Raw genomic sequence first — 11,376 nt, forward strand, 5'->3', positions numbered from 1 at the left:
CAATGTGCAGTACAACTAAAATATGATGTTTTTTTTAAATTAAACCATGCAAACCTATTCTGGTACAACCTCCAAATACAATTATGAACCTGAAAATGAGCAGAATATGGGCACTTTAAAGTCGACAACATGACTGCACATTCCACGTGTCTGCCAACATTTATATGGGACGGGCAAATCATCGCAATAGCTGTGTAAATCGGCACTGGGCTGGAGCTGCAGCGGCGCATGCAACTACTGTATATGGGTGTAAATTGTGAGCCCAGGATTGGATTACTAATGGTTTAAAAAGCAATCTGAGCATACCCATTGACAGCAAATAAGAAACCACAGTGCAATTCAGTAGATAAAACACTCCAGATAAAACAGCCATCACTGAGCACATTACACCTGAATTGACTGCAGTCTGGAGTCCTGACACGAGTTTGAATATTGAACATTTGCAGCAGACATGAGTCTGTTCAATCCATTTGTAAGGAGTGCGGAACAAATTTAAAAAAAAAAAAAAAAAAAGGCTGCAAATGACGCCTTGCCAATATCCGCATTTCCACTGATTCTGTATGAACTCAAACGCCTCGCAGACAAAACGCATGTGTTGCCACGGATACTGCGTTAGTTCAAAAGTGCAAGGTCATTAGCCACCCTTAGATGTAACGCCAGGCACAGTGGAAAGGTGCAAAGAAAGAAAAAGAGGGGGGGGGGGGGAACAGGTTCTCAATGCACTGATTACAGCTGTGACCTTTTATCTGATGGCTCACTAATTGAATCATGTAGGAAATAGATGATGATGGTGGCGGTGGCGATGATAATGAAGAAAATAGCTTTTTTTTCTCTTCTTTTTTTAACCAGAGGAGTGTAGAGGTGGTAATAGTAGTAATTGCGGTTTAAATGGGGGGCGCTGTAGGAAAAGTCAAAGACACGAGGATGACATGAATAATACAAGAAGTAGCAAGATAAAACTGAAAGCCCTGAGCTTGCACTAAAATAGAACTAACCTCGCAATTATTACTGACAGAGAGCGAAAATTATCATTATGGGGACCATATACAAGCCGTTAGTAATTTAGAATGAGCTACCAAGCTCAAAGGTAATGGCGCTAGAGGCGAACAGACCATGAATTTTTAAAAAGTTTTCTCTACTGTAAAAAGAGAGAATGTACCTCAAACAGCCATCAGACACATGAGGGGAAATAAAAAGCGAGCAGCGAGCAGCTACCGCTATTTGATGCCACATGGAGCGGAGAGTGAAATGATTGACATAATCAGAATAATAATAATAATTGCCACGGAAATACAGCGCCTATCAGGCAATCACGTTGGTGTGCAGGCTATGGTAATTGGAAAACACGGTGACTGACAGTATCAGTGTGAGCCGTCCCCACCGACACCCGCTAAATTGCAATTGGCACAACACAGAAATAGTAGTAGAGTTGAGTCAGACAGGCCGGGCTTGTCATAATCACGCGGATGGAAAGTACCGCTTGTTTCTTAGCACAGAACCAAAAACCTGGGGCAGACTGCTGTGTTTACAGGGTCAGTCGGACTAGGGATAGACCGATCACCAGGCCGTTTTATGGCAGTTTGCGGATCATCTGTCTCAGCGTTTTATTTGACTGAGAACCAATAAAGTTAATTCATTAAAAAGTGTGCTGCTTCGGCTCGGCTACAGATCTGTGGCTGACCCTCTGCTTTAGTTTCACTCACACGTGAGTCTGACTTAATGCATCAAATATCAAATCATCAGCCTTGAAATACCAGTATGGGTCGACCCCCAGTACCGACATGCGGGTTTTCTCTTCCCTGCAAAGTTAAATGGTCCGACTGACACAGGTGCAGATTCTATGGGTGCTCAGGCACACCACAGGCAATTGTGAGCAACCGCGGGAAAATAACACAGCGGGAATTGCAGAGTGGGACAGGGCAGTTTTAACTGGACTGCTCAACCCGTGACTAAGTCTTGACCACGCCGAGGCTTCACACCGTGGTAAAAGGTAATTTTGCAACACCTTGTGAACCGCTGCTGTCGGACCAAATCGGCTGTAGCAAGTGTACAATGATATTCATACCACGGCCATTATAAACAGAATGGAAGACAAACACGGGCAGAAAAATCCCGTTCACATTTGAATTAGAGCCCACACACGGCTGGTATCAGGCATTTACCGATCTATCGGTATTAGCATTGATAATGGCCGATAACAAATGTAATATTTAAAAAATAAAATAAAAACGGACGGTCAACCTTGTTATGAGTGTTGGCGTTGCATAGTTTGTCCAGCAGAGGGCGCTCTACAACGTCCCTGTCATATTTTTTATTTTTGCGTTTTTGTTCACAACGACTTTAAGTTTCATATCTTAAGTTTGTATTTACGTACATTTTATTTATCAGATCTTTAATATATTTGATGTTCCTCCACTTGGTTGTGACAATAAAACAAATTATATTATTTAAGGGAGAACTCATAAATATCTCCAAATAACTCATGTTAGGGAAATCTGTTTATGTTTTGTGATGCCTTTCTGGATTTCATTTTTTCAATATATAAGCCAATATATCGAAATATCAGATTTTTAAATAACCAAGTATTTGTATGGGTATTGGTCGGGCTCTAGTTTGAATGATGAAAACCCAGCTTTCTGTTCAGCCTTTACACACCTTCAATTATTGTCCTTGCAGATAAAAAAAAAGTGACATTATGTCTGTAATTTCCGAATTAAATTATATTTTATACAATATATGTACGTACCATACCCCCACCCCCTTCCTTTTGTTGCCCCCTGCCCCCACACTAAAACCCTGGCTGGAAATCGTCTTTCCACAATAGCCCATTATGGCCTCAGGTTGACACAACCTTAAGTTCACCCCTCTTACACACCCCGATTTCCTCGCCACGCTAATCTCCCGGGTGCATTTTCCTGCACACGGCTCGTTGTTTGTCTCAGGCTTCAACTTCCAACCCCGGGGCAGGTAGCAGTAATGGGCTATACAGGAAACAACATTGAAGCAGAGCCCTGTAGTGTAGATCTTAATGAGAACAGGAGCGAACAGACACACGGGCACACATATTTCTTACTCAAGCCACGGGGGAATTTGATTATTAAAAATGGTTCTTGTGCAGCAACATGCCAGTCACTGGATTCTCAGGGCTTTTATGTAAAGTGGAACTCTCAGTTTACCCATCACGGAGGAATATTCAGTCGACAGCCGAGGGTGTCTAAATATAAACACAAGACTGTACTTTGGGTTTTTTGGGGTCTTTTTGGGCCTTAATTGATGTGAGTGACAAAATGAGTAACAACGGCACAGAAACATGTTTGTACAGTTTTCAAAGGATACTTATAGCTATTTTTTTTCTTTCTAATAACAACTGCAAATATAATTTGAGAATACAATTACACTACAAAACACCTACATTGGCTACAAGATTGTATCACAGATTTCAAACAGTTGTCATATTCCAGGCAGGTAGTTGTAACAACATTTAAAGAAGCTTAGCTGTGTGTGTGTGAGTGTGTGTGTGTGTGTGTGTGTGTGTGTGTGCATGAGTGATTGAGTGTGTTCACCAGACTCTGTCATCACATGCTTTCATGGCTTTGTGAGCTCTTGAAGAAACCCACATTTTTCCAGTCAGCAGTTTCAAACACACACACGTTCACACACACACACACGTTCACACACACACACACACACACACACACACACACACGTTCACACACACACACACACACACACACACACACACACTCGCAGGGATGCGCGCACACACACACACACACACACACACACACACACTTTGTTGTCGGTTTTCTCTCCTCCACCGGCGACTTGCAGGCTGGTCCACTACCTCACCAAGTCCACAAAAAGATCTGGCACATTTTGTTTCTCTTTCCAAGCATGTTGCCTTTTTCTTTTCCCATGTTGCCATGGCAATTAGACACACTGAATGACAATGCCCCATCTAATGTTTCCAAATGAGCAGAAATGACTTTCAAGATGTGTGTTGTTCTCCGTTTTGGTTTCCAAATGAGCAGAAATGACTTGAAATGTGTGTGTAGGTCTACGTTTCAGTTGTAAAAGCAGTCATTAATCTACATTTCTTAGTTCCCCTTGTTACTGGCAAAATCGTCACCATTCTCTCCCTCTCCCTCCCTCCTTCTCCTCATCTAGACCCAGGCTCTGTCCAAGGTTTCTTGTTGTTTGCTCCTGGGGGGGGGAGAATGTTGTTGTGTCTCTCTAAATTGTGGTCCACACCTACTCTATGTGGAAGTAGTGTCCTGAGACAGCGTCTGTTTTGATTTGACACTATAAATAAAACTGAAGTGAATGTACGAGTATGCTTGTTGCTGAATTATGATATCATTAATGCTACTTCCACCCTCATTTTGTTTGTACATTGCCTGAAAATGAATAATAATGAAGGAAAATTTGGTATTTAAGCTGTCAAGTTACAACAGCTCTGTGCTCACACTTCTTCATAATCGCCACATTTGACTGGAGCAACGTAATGTATTACTGTGTCAACAGAAGAGGAAAGGAAAGTTTGAGGAGAGTTTTTGTAAACTCTTCAACAGATGGGATGTGTGGGAATAGAATACTAATGCTAGTTTTGTTTGGGGGGGATGCATTTCTGAACAGGACAGTCGATTTGGAAAAGGAGGAAAAATACACCACAGACTCTGCGTTGTGTTTATGTCCTTGGTGATCAGTGGCCTAAAAGTAATTTATGGGAATAATTACAGATAATCATATTTCATTATGCACTTAATGCTAATATGACAAATAATGCAATTTAATGAAGACAGCCTTGGCAATTCGTAATTACCAAAGTAGACTGCTTTGCATCGTAATTGAGAATTTGCTTTGCAGTACATGTGTGATAAGTTGTTGGTTTGATCTTTCACACCGTCCAAGTCCCCAAAACCGCATTCGCAGTAGTTGTCGACAGTACACCAGAAATACAGGTGGTGTGTTTCAGACGGAGAGGGTGATAACGCACTTCGATGTTATTATCATAAATATTGATGTTGTAATATAACCTAGACGTAGCACTCATAAATGTCAGGCCTGATAAAAGGTCATGTCATGGCACGCTATCACATTCACCGTGAAACTGATTATCGCCATCGCTGGCCACATTATTGTTTGTGGAATGGCCCAAATGCTACGGGATTTTGATCCTTGGTGGCTTGTTTCATTCAGTCACCAGTACGCAGACAGTGAACGCAGGGAGCAGTGATTGGTTGAAATGAATGATGTGGCCTTTGCTGAGGAGTGCCAGCACCATTAGCTGAAAGGTCAAACCTGACGACACATTCAACATTAGCCACGTTGGCGGTGACACGTAGCCACACAGGACCACAAAGCCACCGCTGGCACCGGTTCAATTAGGGCCCCATCACGGAATCAGAGTCTACACATGAAAACGGAATTCCCTTTTTTACAATCGGAATTCGCATGTTTTGTTGACATACTAACTAAAAAAAAAAAAAAAAAAACAGTTTTTATTTCCTTCTTCTTTTTTAGTTTAAAACAAGCGGAGAAAGGTCTCCACCTAAATCATGACCAAATGGCATTGTTAAACAGTATTCATTTTGTCACCTATTTTTAATTTTGACTGATAATTTAAGGCAAATGTCTTTTTATAGCCGCAGATTATTATTATTATTTCCTTGTATTAGCCCTCATGTTGTCCTCTGGTCAAATTGACCCGTTTCCCTGTAATCAGTATTTTTTTAACTACCCAAAATACCCAGATTGATTCCACACAATGCTCTTGTGTTAATTTTGGGGTGTCTTATTCAATTTTATAGCATTTGAAAAAAAAGAAAATTGAAGTGATTTGGAAATAGTATTGAGTAAAAGTTGACATCCATTCCTTTAATTTTAGTCTAAATAACTCCTAATTTTTTCTTTTTTAACTTTAAATTAGGGTTATTGACCATAAATTCCAAAAATAACTGTAAAACTAAAGTTAATAAGTTATTGTTATGTGGTGTTGAAAACATAAGAAAAGTGGCAAACACTGCAAAAAAAACAGGTTTGGTCAAAGGTTTGGAAAAAAGGGACGAAAGCGTAAGTTTAAAAATCGATATAAAGCCTCAAAAGTGTTGGTTTTCAATTTTGACAAGAAGACAACACAAGGGTTAGAGAACGGTTACAGAACGGTTTCGCGGAAAGATTGCTTCATCACATTGCTTATTGCGATAAAGATTTTATTATATAATATTATATAATTATATTGCATTTGTAGGCCAATATTGTGTTGTTTATATTGCAGAGAGTTTCTATCGCCCATTACTAAGTGCATAAATGCGGCATTATGTCACAAAGATCCTGGGAAATTCCAGCCAGCAAATGCTAACAAATGTAGCTTACCTGTATCACAGAGACATTACAATTGCTCATAGAGCTGGGCAATAGATCAACGTTGTATCGATACTGTGATATTTGGTCGAGAATATCAGGATAGTTTCTCAGTATCGCCCAGCCCTAATTGCTCACATGTTAAACTTTAATTCATCTCCCAAATACAGTACAAGAAACAAATACGGTAAGGATTCGGATTTCATATTTGCTGCAAAAGGTTTATCCACCAGTGCTAGTTGCTAGTTGTGTAGTATGCTGCTCCATTTTAGGTCTTTAGCTAGCTTGTTTAGAAAAAAACAATTGACAGGTTTCAAACCAATTTGAGGTTTCAAAATGGTCGGAAGACAAAAGTTAAAGTGCTAACTTTTTCACCACTTATAATATAAACTTACGCAACCTCATCCCAATAATGCATGTTACTAACTCGACTTCTTCCCTTTCCCGGAGTCTTGTGCTCTCTCGCCCCCGTAGTCTTGTGCTCTCTCGCCCCTCTCCTCCTATCACTTCCTGCAGGTGTTTCTGGCTCTGGAGCTGCGGAGTCTGGAGCTGTGGTTGGAGTCACCTGCTGCCTCAAATGTTCCTGCTCCACACCCTCTGCTACAATTCTCCACGTCTTGGTCTTTACTGTCTGTCTTTCTCGTTCGCTCTCCATGGTTCTGCTTGAGGTTTCTGCCTCTTAAAGGACGTTTTTCCTTGCCTCTCTGGCCAAGTGCTTGCTCTTGGTGGAAACTGTTTATCTGTAAATAACATCACAGAGTACGGTCTAGACCTGCTCTTTTATGGAAAGCGCAGTGAGATAACTGTTGTTGTGATTTGGCGCTATATAAATAAAATTGAATTGTACAATACTACCCCATTTTAAAATACTGTTACAGCCCTCAGTAATTATCCACATTCTGGGATTCCTTACCAGTTCTGACTGTTGGAGAAGTCTGTCAAGTCCTCTGCAGTGTGTACAGTGTTCATCTGTGTCTGGGTGGTTTTTGACCTAAAGGCCCTGTTAACACTCATGACATTGGCATGCTCAGACTGGTGTGGATAATAGAGCAAAGGGACGACCTTTAGGATGAATTAATAATTGATAGAGTAATTGGGTTTGCCTCTTACTGGGCCAAAGGAGCCCAAGGTTTTGCCTCGTGCCGCTCAAAGGGAGCCATTATTCTGGACTGTGTGGCCGGCAAAGGGCAAACAGCAGATCAAATATTCACCATGGAGAACACACACACACAATTATCCCTGACTTAATGGGGCTGACTTCACACAAAAAAAGTCTCTGCTAAATGCAGCGGACTGGAGCTGACCGCCATTATTGGCGGTCACCTTGATGAAGTTGGTCAATATTGCTGCTAATATGGCTGGTAAAACTTCATCTGGCTTTGTCAACAGAGTAGCAGGGGTATGATTAAATATAAAAGGGTGTGGGGGGGAGGCGATACTCACTGCAATTAGACTAGATAGCACTTGCCACAGATTTGCTTGACGGGAGATGATCTTACAGAGGGTGGTGTCATCCCAGCATGTCATTCCTCCATCAGCCCTCTTTCTCTCGGTTTCTCTTTGACGTGAAGATAAATGCGCTCTGCCATTTCCCCTTAAACGCTGCCGAGGCCTGCATATCAATTTTTTGACAACGTGGCTTCGCCGTCCATTAAGGCGTAATTATGTTAAAGATCTTCTATCTATTATTTGGTGCTTAGCTGTGCACGCAAATCACAGTGAGGTCAGGCTCCAATCGAAGTCTGGCGTTTAGTGACTCTGAGTGCCTTGTAGGTTTTTGTAATTGGCCTTTTGAACACTAATGGTATGTCACGACTGAAGAGCTCTTCAGTTTGAGGCCCAATGTATGTTTTTTGTCTATCAAGGTCAGACATTTAAAAAAGCATACAGGGAAAGAGCGTTTCAGCTTCCCGACTGTAAACACATTCAGAATATAATGCACGACGTGAAAGTTCTCATAATAAAATATTTTTTCTATTTGGTTATTGTGAGACTGGGATATAGGGGGGTGAATGAAGACAGAAAGGGAAAGCTAAAGAGGGGTGGGTTCAGACAGTTTTCTCAGGCACCCAAAAGGTGAGGTGCCCCGCCTGACTTATGGAGAACGCTGCATTTTAACCGGCTTGAGCTCGCCTCACACATACTCGGTGAATAGAGCATGTATAATGAATAATTCCTATTTGTGTCGGCTGCAGTGTGCTCCCCCTCTGCTGGCCCCTCATCCATTATTTGTTGTGGTATTGTTTTCCAGCTGTGAGAGTACTCAACACTTCTCTCCTCTCACATCAGGACAGAGATGAGTTTTGGCTGTTTGAAGCTTTGCAAGAGGCGACTTAGCTCACTGCTTTTGTTTTATTTAATTATATATTTCCATCACTGCGGTGGTAAAATAACACCCACCCCACGCCTCCGTGCTTTTGCATGAACAAAACCTGGAATAATAGCTACTAGCCGAGCGTTTTCTGACAAAAGTGTATCCAAAGAGTCTTGCAGCAGGGACACTTTGAAGTGCACTTCCTTCAGCTCAAAGCCGTGTAGCTGCTCAGCCGATCACCTCCTGAATAATTTTGACATAACAGATGAGCGCAGACGAGTCCACCGTTTACTAAAAGACAAAATGTTGATGTCCCCAGTCCAGCCCCCTCCCCCCCTCTTCCCTGAGTGGGACTGCATTTGAAGAGCATGCGGTGCAACGTGCACTGCAGGGGCCTGCAAAACTCATGTGAAACTCTGCTAAACAAACCAAAAATGCTCCTCTCTCTTCTCTGTGTGCGCCGACGACGGATCAAAAGCGAGAACGCTGACACGTAGAAAACAGCGAGGCTTGATGACGAGATCAAGTGGAATTTTTTAACTCTCGCTGGTTTGGCGCCGAGTGTCCCGTGCTGGATGTTCTGCAGCGGCGCTGCCTAATTAGCTATTCCAGACCATCCCTGAGACAGCGCTCGGGGCAGGTGGGCTGCACGGAGCCGTCTGGATCCCTGCTGTGATGAAAGGCGTCTGCTTGTCACACAAATTTGATTGGATGGCGTTTAATTGCTGCACTCTGGTTGGATGGCGCATTGGTTAATTGTAACCAAAGCTGGTCTGTGAGTTGGGTACATATATCGTATATCAGAGTAAAAGCATGTGGACAAGTAACATATGGCATGGGAGCAATAAACAAGATTTGTGTCGGGAGCGCGGCGTGCACGACCGCGAGGTTTCAGCGGTTTTAGAAGGAGCTTCTTCTGAAAGAAAGGGCCTCAGAACATCATTTCACAGTCTGGTTTTGGTACTTCTAAAGTTCTGCTTCGCTACTTCCACTTCAAAGAAGACTACTCAACGCAGCTCCAAACTGAGCTGAAGAGCAGGGAGGCGTGAGCAATCAGAAAACAAAAATCATAAAAAGGAGGCAGAGAGAGACAATTTACTAATCCAGTGTAAACCCAGGATCTGGGTCTTATTGACTTACTGTCAGTGTAATCCATATCATAACCATCTGCTCCAGGGCTGTGAAACACAGAGGGCATATAAGCTGTGTGTCTCCAGTGAGGGTTTCAGCTGACAGTCGCCTGAAGGGCTCCACGGAGTCATTTGAAAGAGTACCTGTAAAGCCACGCTACGTGAATCCTAATTCTGCTTTTGTGTCTTTCTGCTAAAAGCTCCTCGCTTGTCTCCCCTGGGCTAACACATAAACTCTCCACGGACTTAATCTCAAATTAATCGCATATTTTTATCCGTTCCAAACATACATACATCTGCCGATACATCAGAAGATTGTTTTTTTAAATAACCAAATATATGTATTGGTATCTGCCTTTATCGGTCGGCCTCTATTTGACAATTTATGCAAATAACGAGAGAGAGAACCATCTGGAAGGGCTTTTTGAGTGGGTTTATTTTTTTGGGGTCTTGAGCTGCTTTTGCTAGCTCATTGACTTAGTGAAACATGTAAGTGATGACGCCTGTTACTAAGACAGGGAAGTCTCTCTTTAGATCAAGTGCGTGGTTCTTAAAAGAGCCTTTTAATTAGGATCCACAATCTGGTTTAGCCTCCGAAGCCGCTCAGGGTGCAGCCCTGCTTCTTCAGAGCGTACACCACATCCCCGGCGGTCACCGTCTTCCTCTCGGCGTGCTCGGTGTTCACCGATCACTGAATTAACTGAACGTTATCTTGTTACGCCGACGGTATTATCACTTTAATTCTGACAGCCCGGATCGTTTCCAACGACAGTGGCCCAAACGTTATTTTGACCGCCAGTTGTCCACTGGTTTCCTGAGCCTCTGGATGGCCCCGTTTACATCAGCCCAGTCCATAATAAATGGATAGGCCGAGCCGCAGTCCAGGCTGGCCCTCTGTGAGCCCTCAGTGCAACAACATATAATAACCTCTGTGGGCCAAAACACACTGAGGTCATTTTCTGTCAACCACCTCCAATAACCCTCTTCGCAGCTCTTCCCATAACCCACTGGCCAACCAGTCGACTGAACAACTAGCTGCGCGGCCGACTGTCGGGCTGTTAATGAAACCTGCTGAGTTCTCTCATTCCACGGTGACATGAGCTGGAATAATGACCGATGTAACGAGTCCATCTGTCTGCTGGCCGGTGAGCCAATCATTCTCCTTCCTCCTCTGGCCCCTGACATTGACCTCCACTGTGGAACCTTGAGCGATGCAGATTTCCCCTGATGCGGCTCATTTTCATCCGATTGCAGTGGACGACAAGAGATTTGGATTTGACTACTTGTTAGGGGTGGGGGGGAAGACACAGGATAGTATTGCGATATTTTCCCTGGCAATACTATATTCATACACAGCTGCCAAGTAGTGTCAAGTAATATGGATATTATTTTGATATCGTAATATGTGACGAGATATTGTCAGCGAGAGGGAGTCAGCCCTAATGTAGTTTTTGTCACTAAATATCAAGTAGACTGCCGGGATAACAAGTGACAATGCAGGATAAAGCACTCTGGAGGAGTGTTTATTCCATGTCTATTCCCCTCTCTCGCTCTCTTCCCATGTATCAG

At 42.8% G+C, this 11,376-nt stretch overlaps 1 long non-coding RNA gene across 1 annotated transcript in view; it reads left to right on the forward strand.

Moving 5' to 3' along the window:
• The first annotated feature begins 228 nt into the window (after window positions 1-228).
• LOC117938190 overlaps window positions 229-11,376 on the forward strand; it is a 17,218-nt gene continuing 6,070 nt past the window's right edge. The window contains exon 1 of the long non-coding RNA XR_004655343.1: window positions 229-239. This is a non-coding gene — a long non-coding RNA (uncharacterized LOC117938190). The remainder of the gene's footprint in view (window positions 240-11,376) is intronic.

This window comes from Etheostoma cragini, chromosome 22 (genome assembly GCF_013103735.1).
Source record: "Etheostoma cragini isolate CJK2018 chromosome 22, CSU_Ecrag_1.0, whole genome shotgun sequence".
In the NCBI taxonomy this organism is placed as follows: domain Eukaryota; kingdom Metazoa; phylum Chordata; class Actinopteri; order Perciformes; family Percidae; genus Etheostoma; species Etheostoma cragini.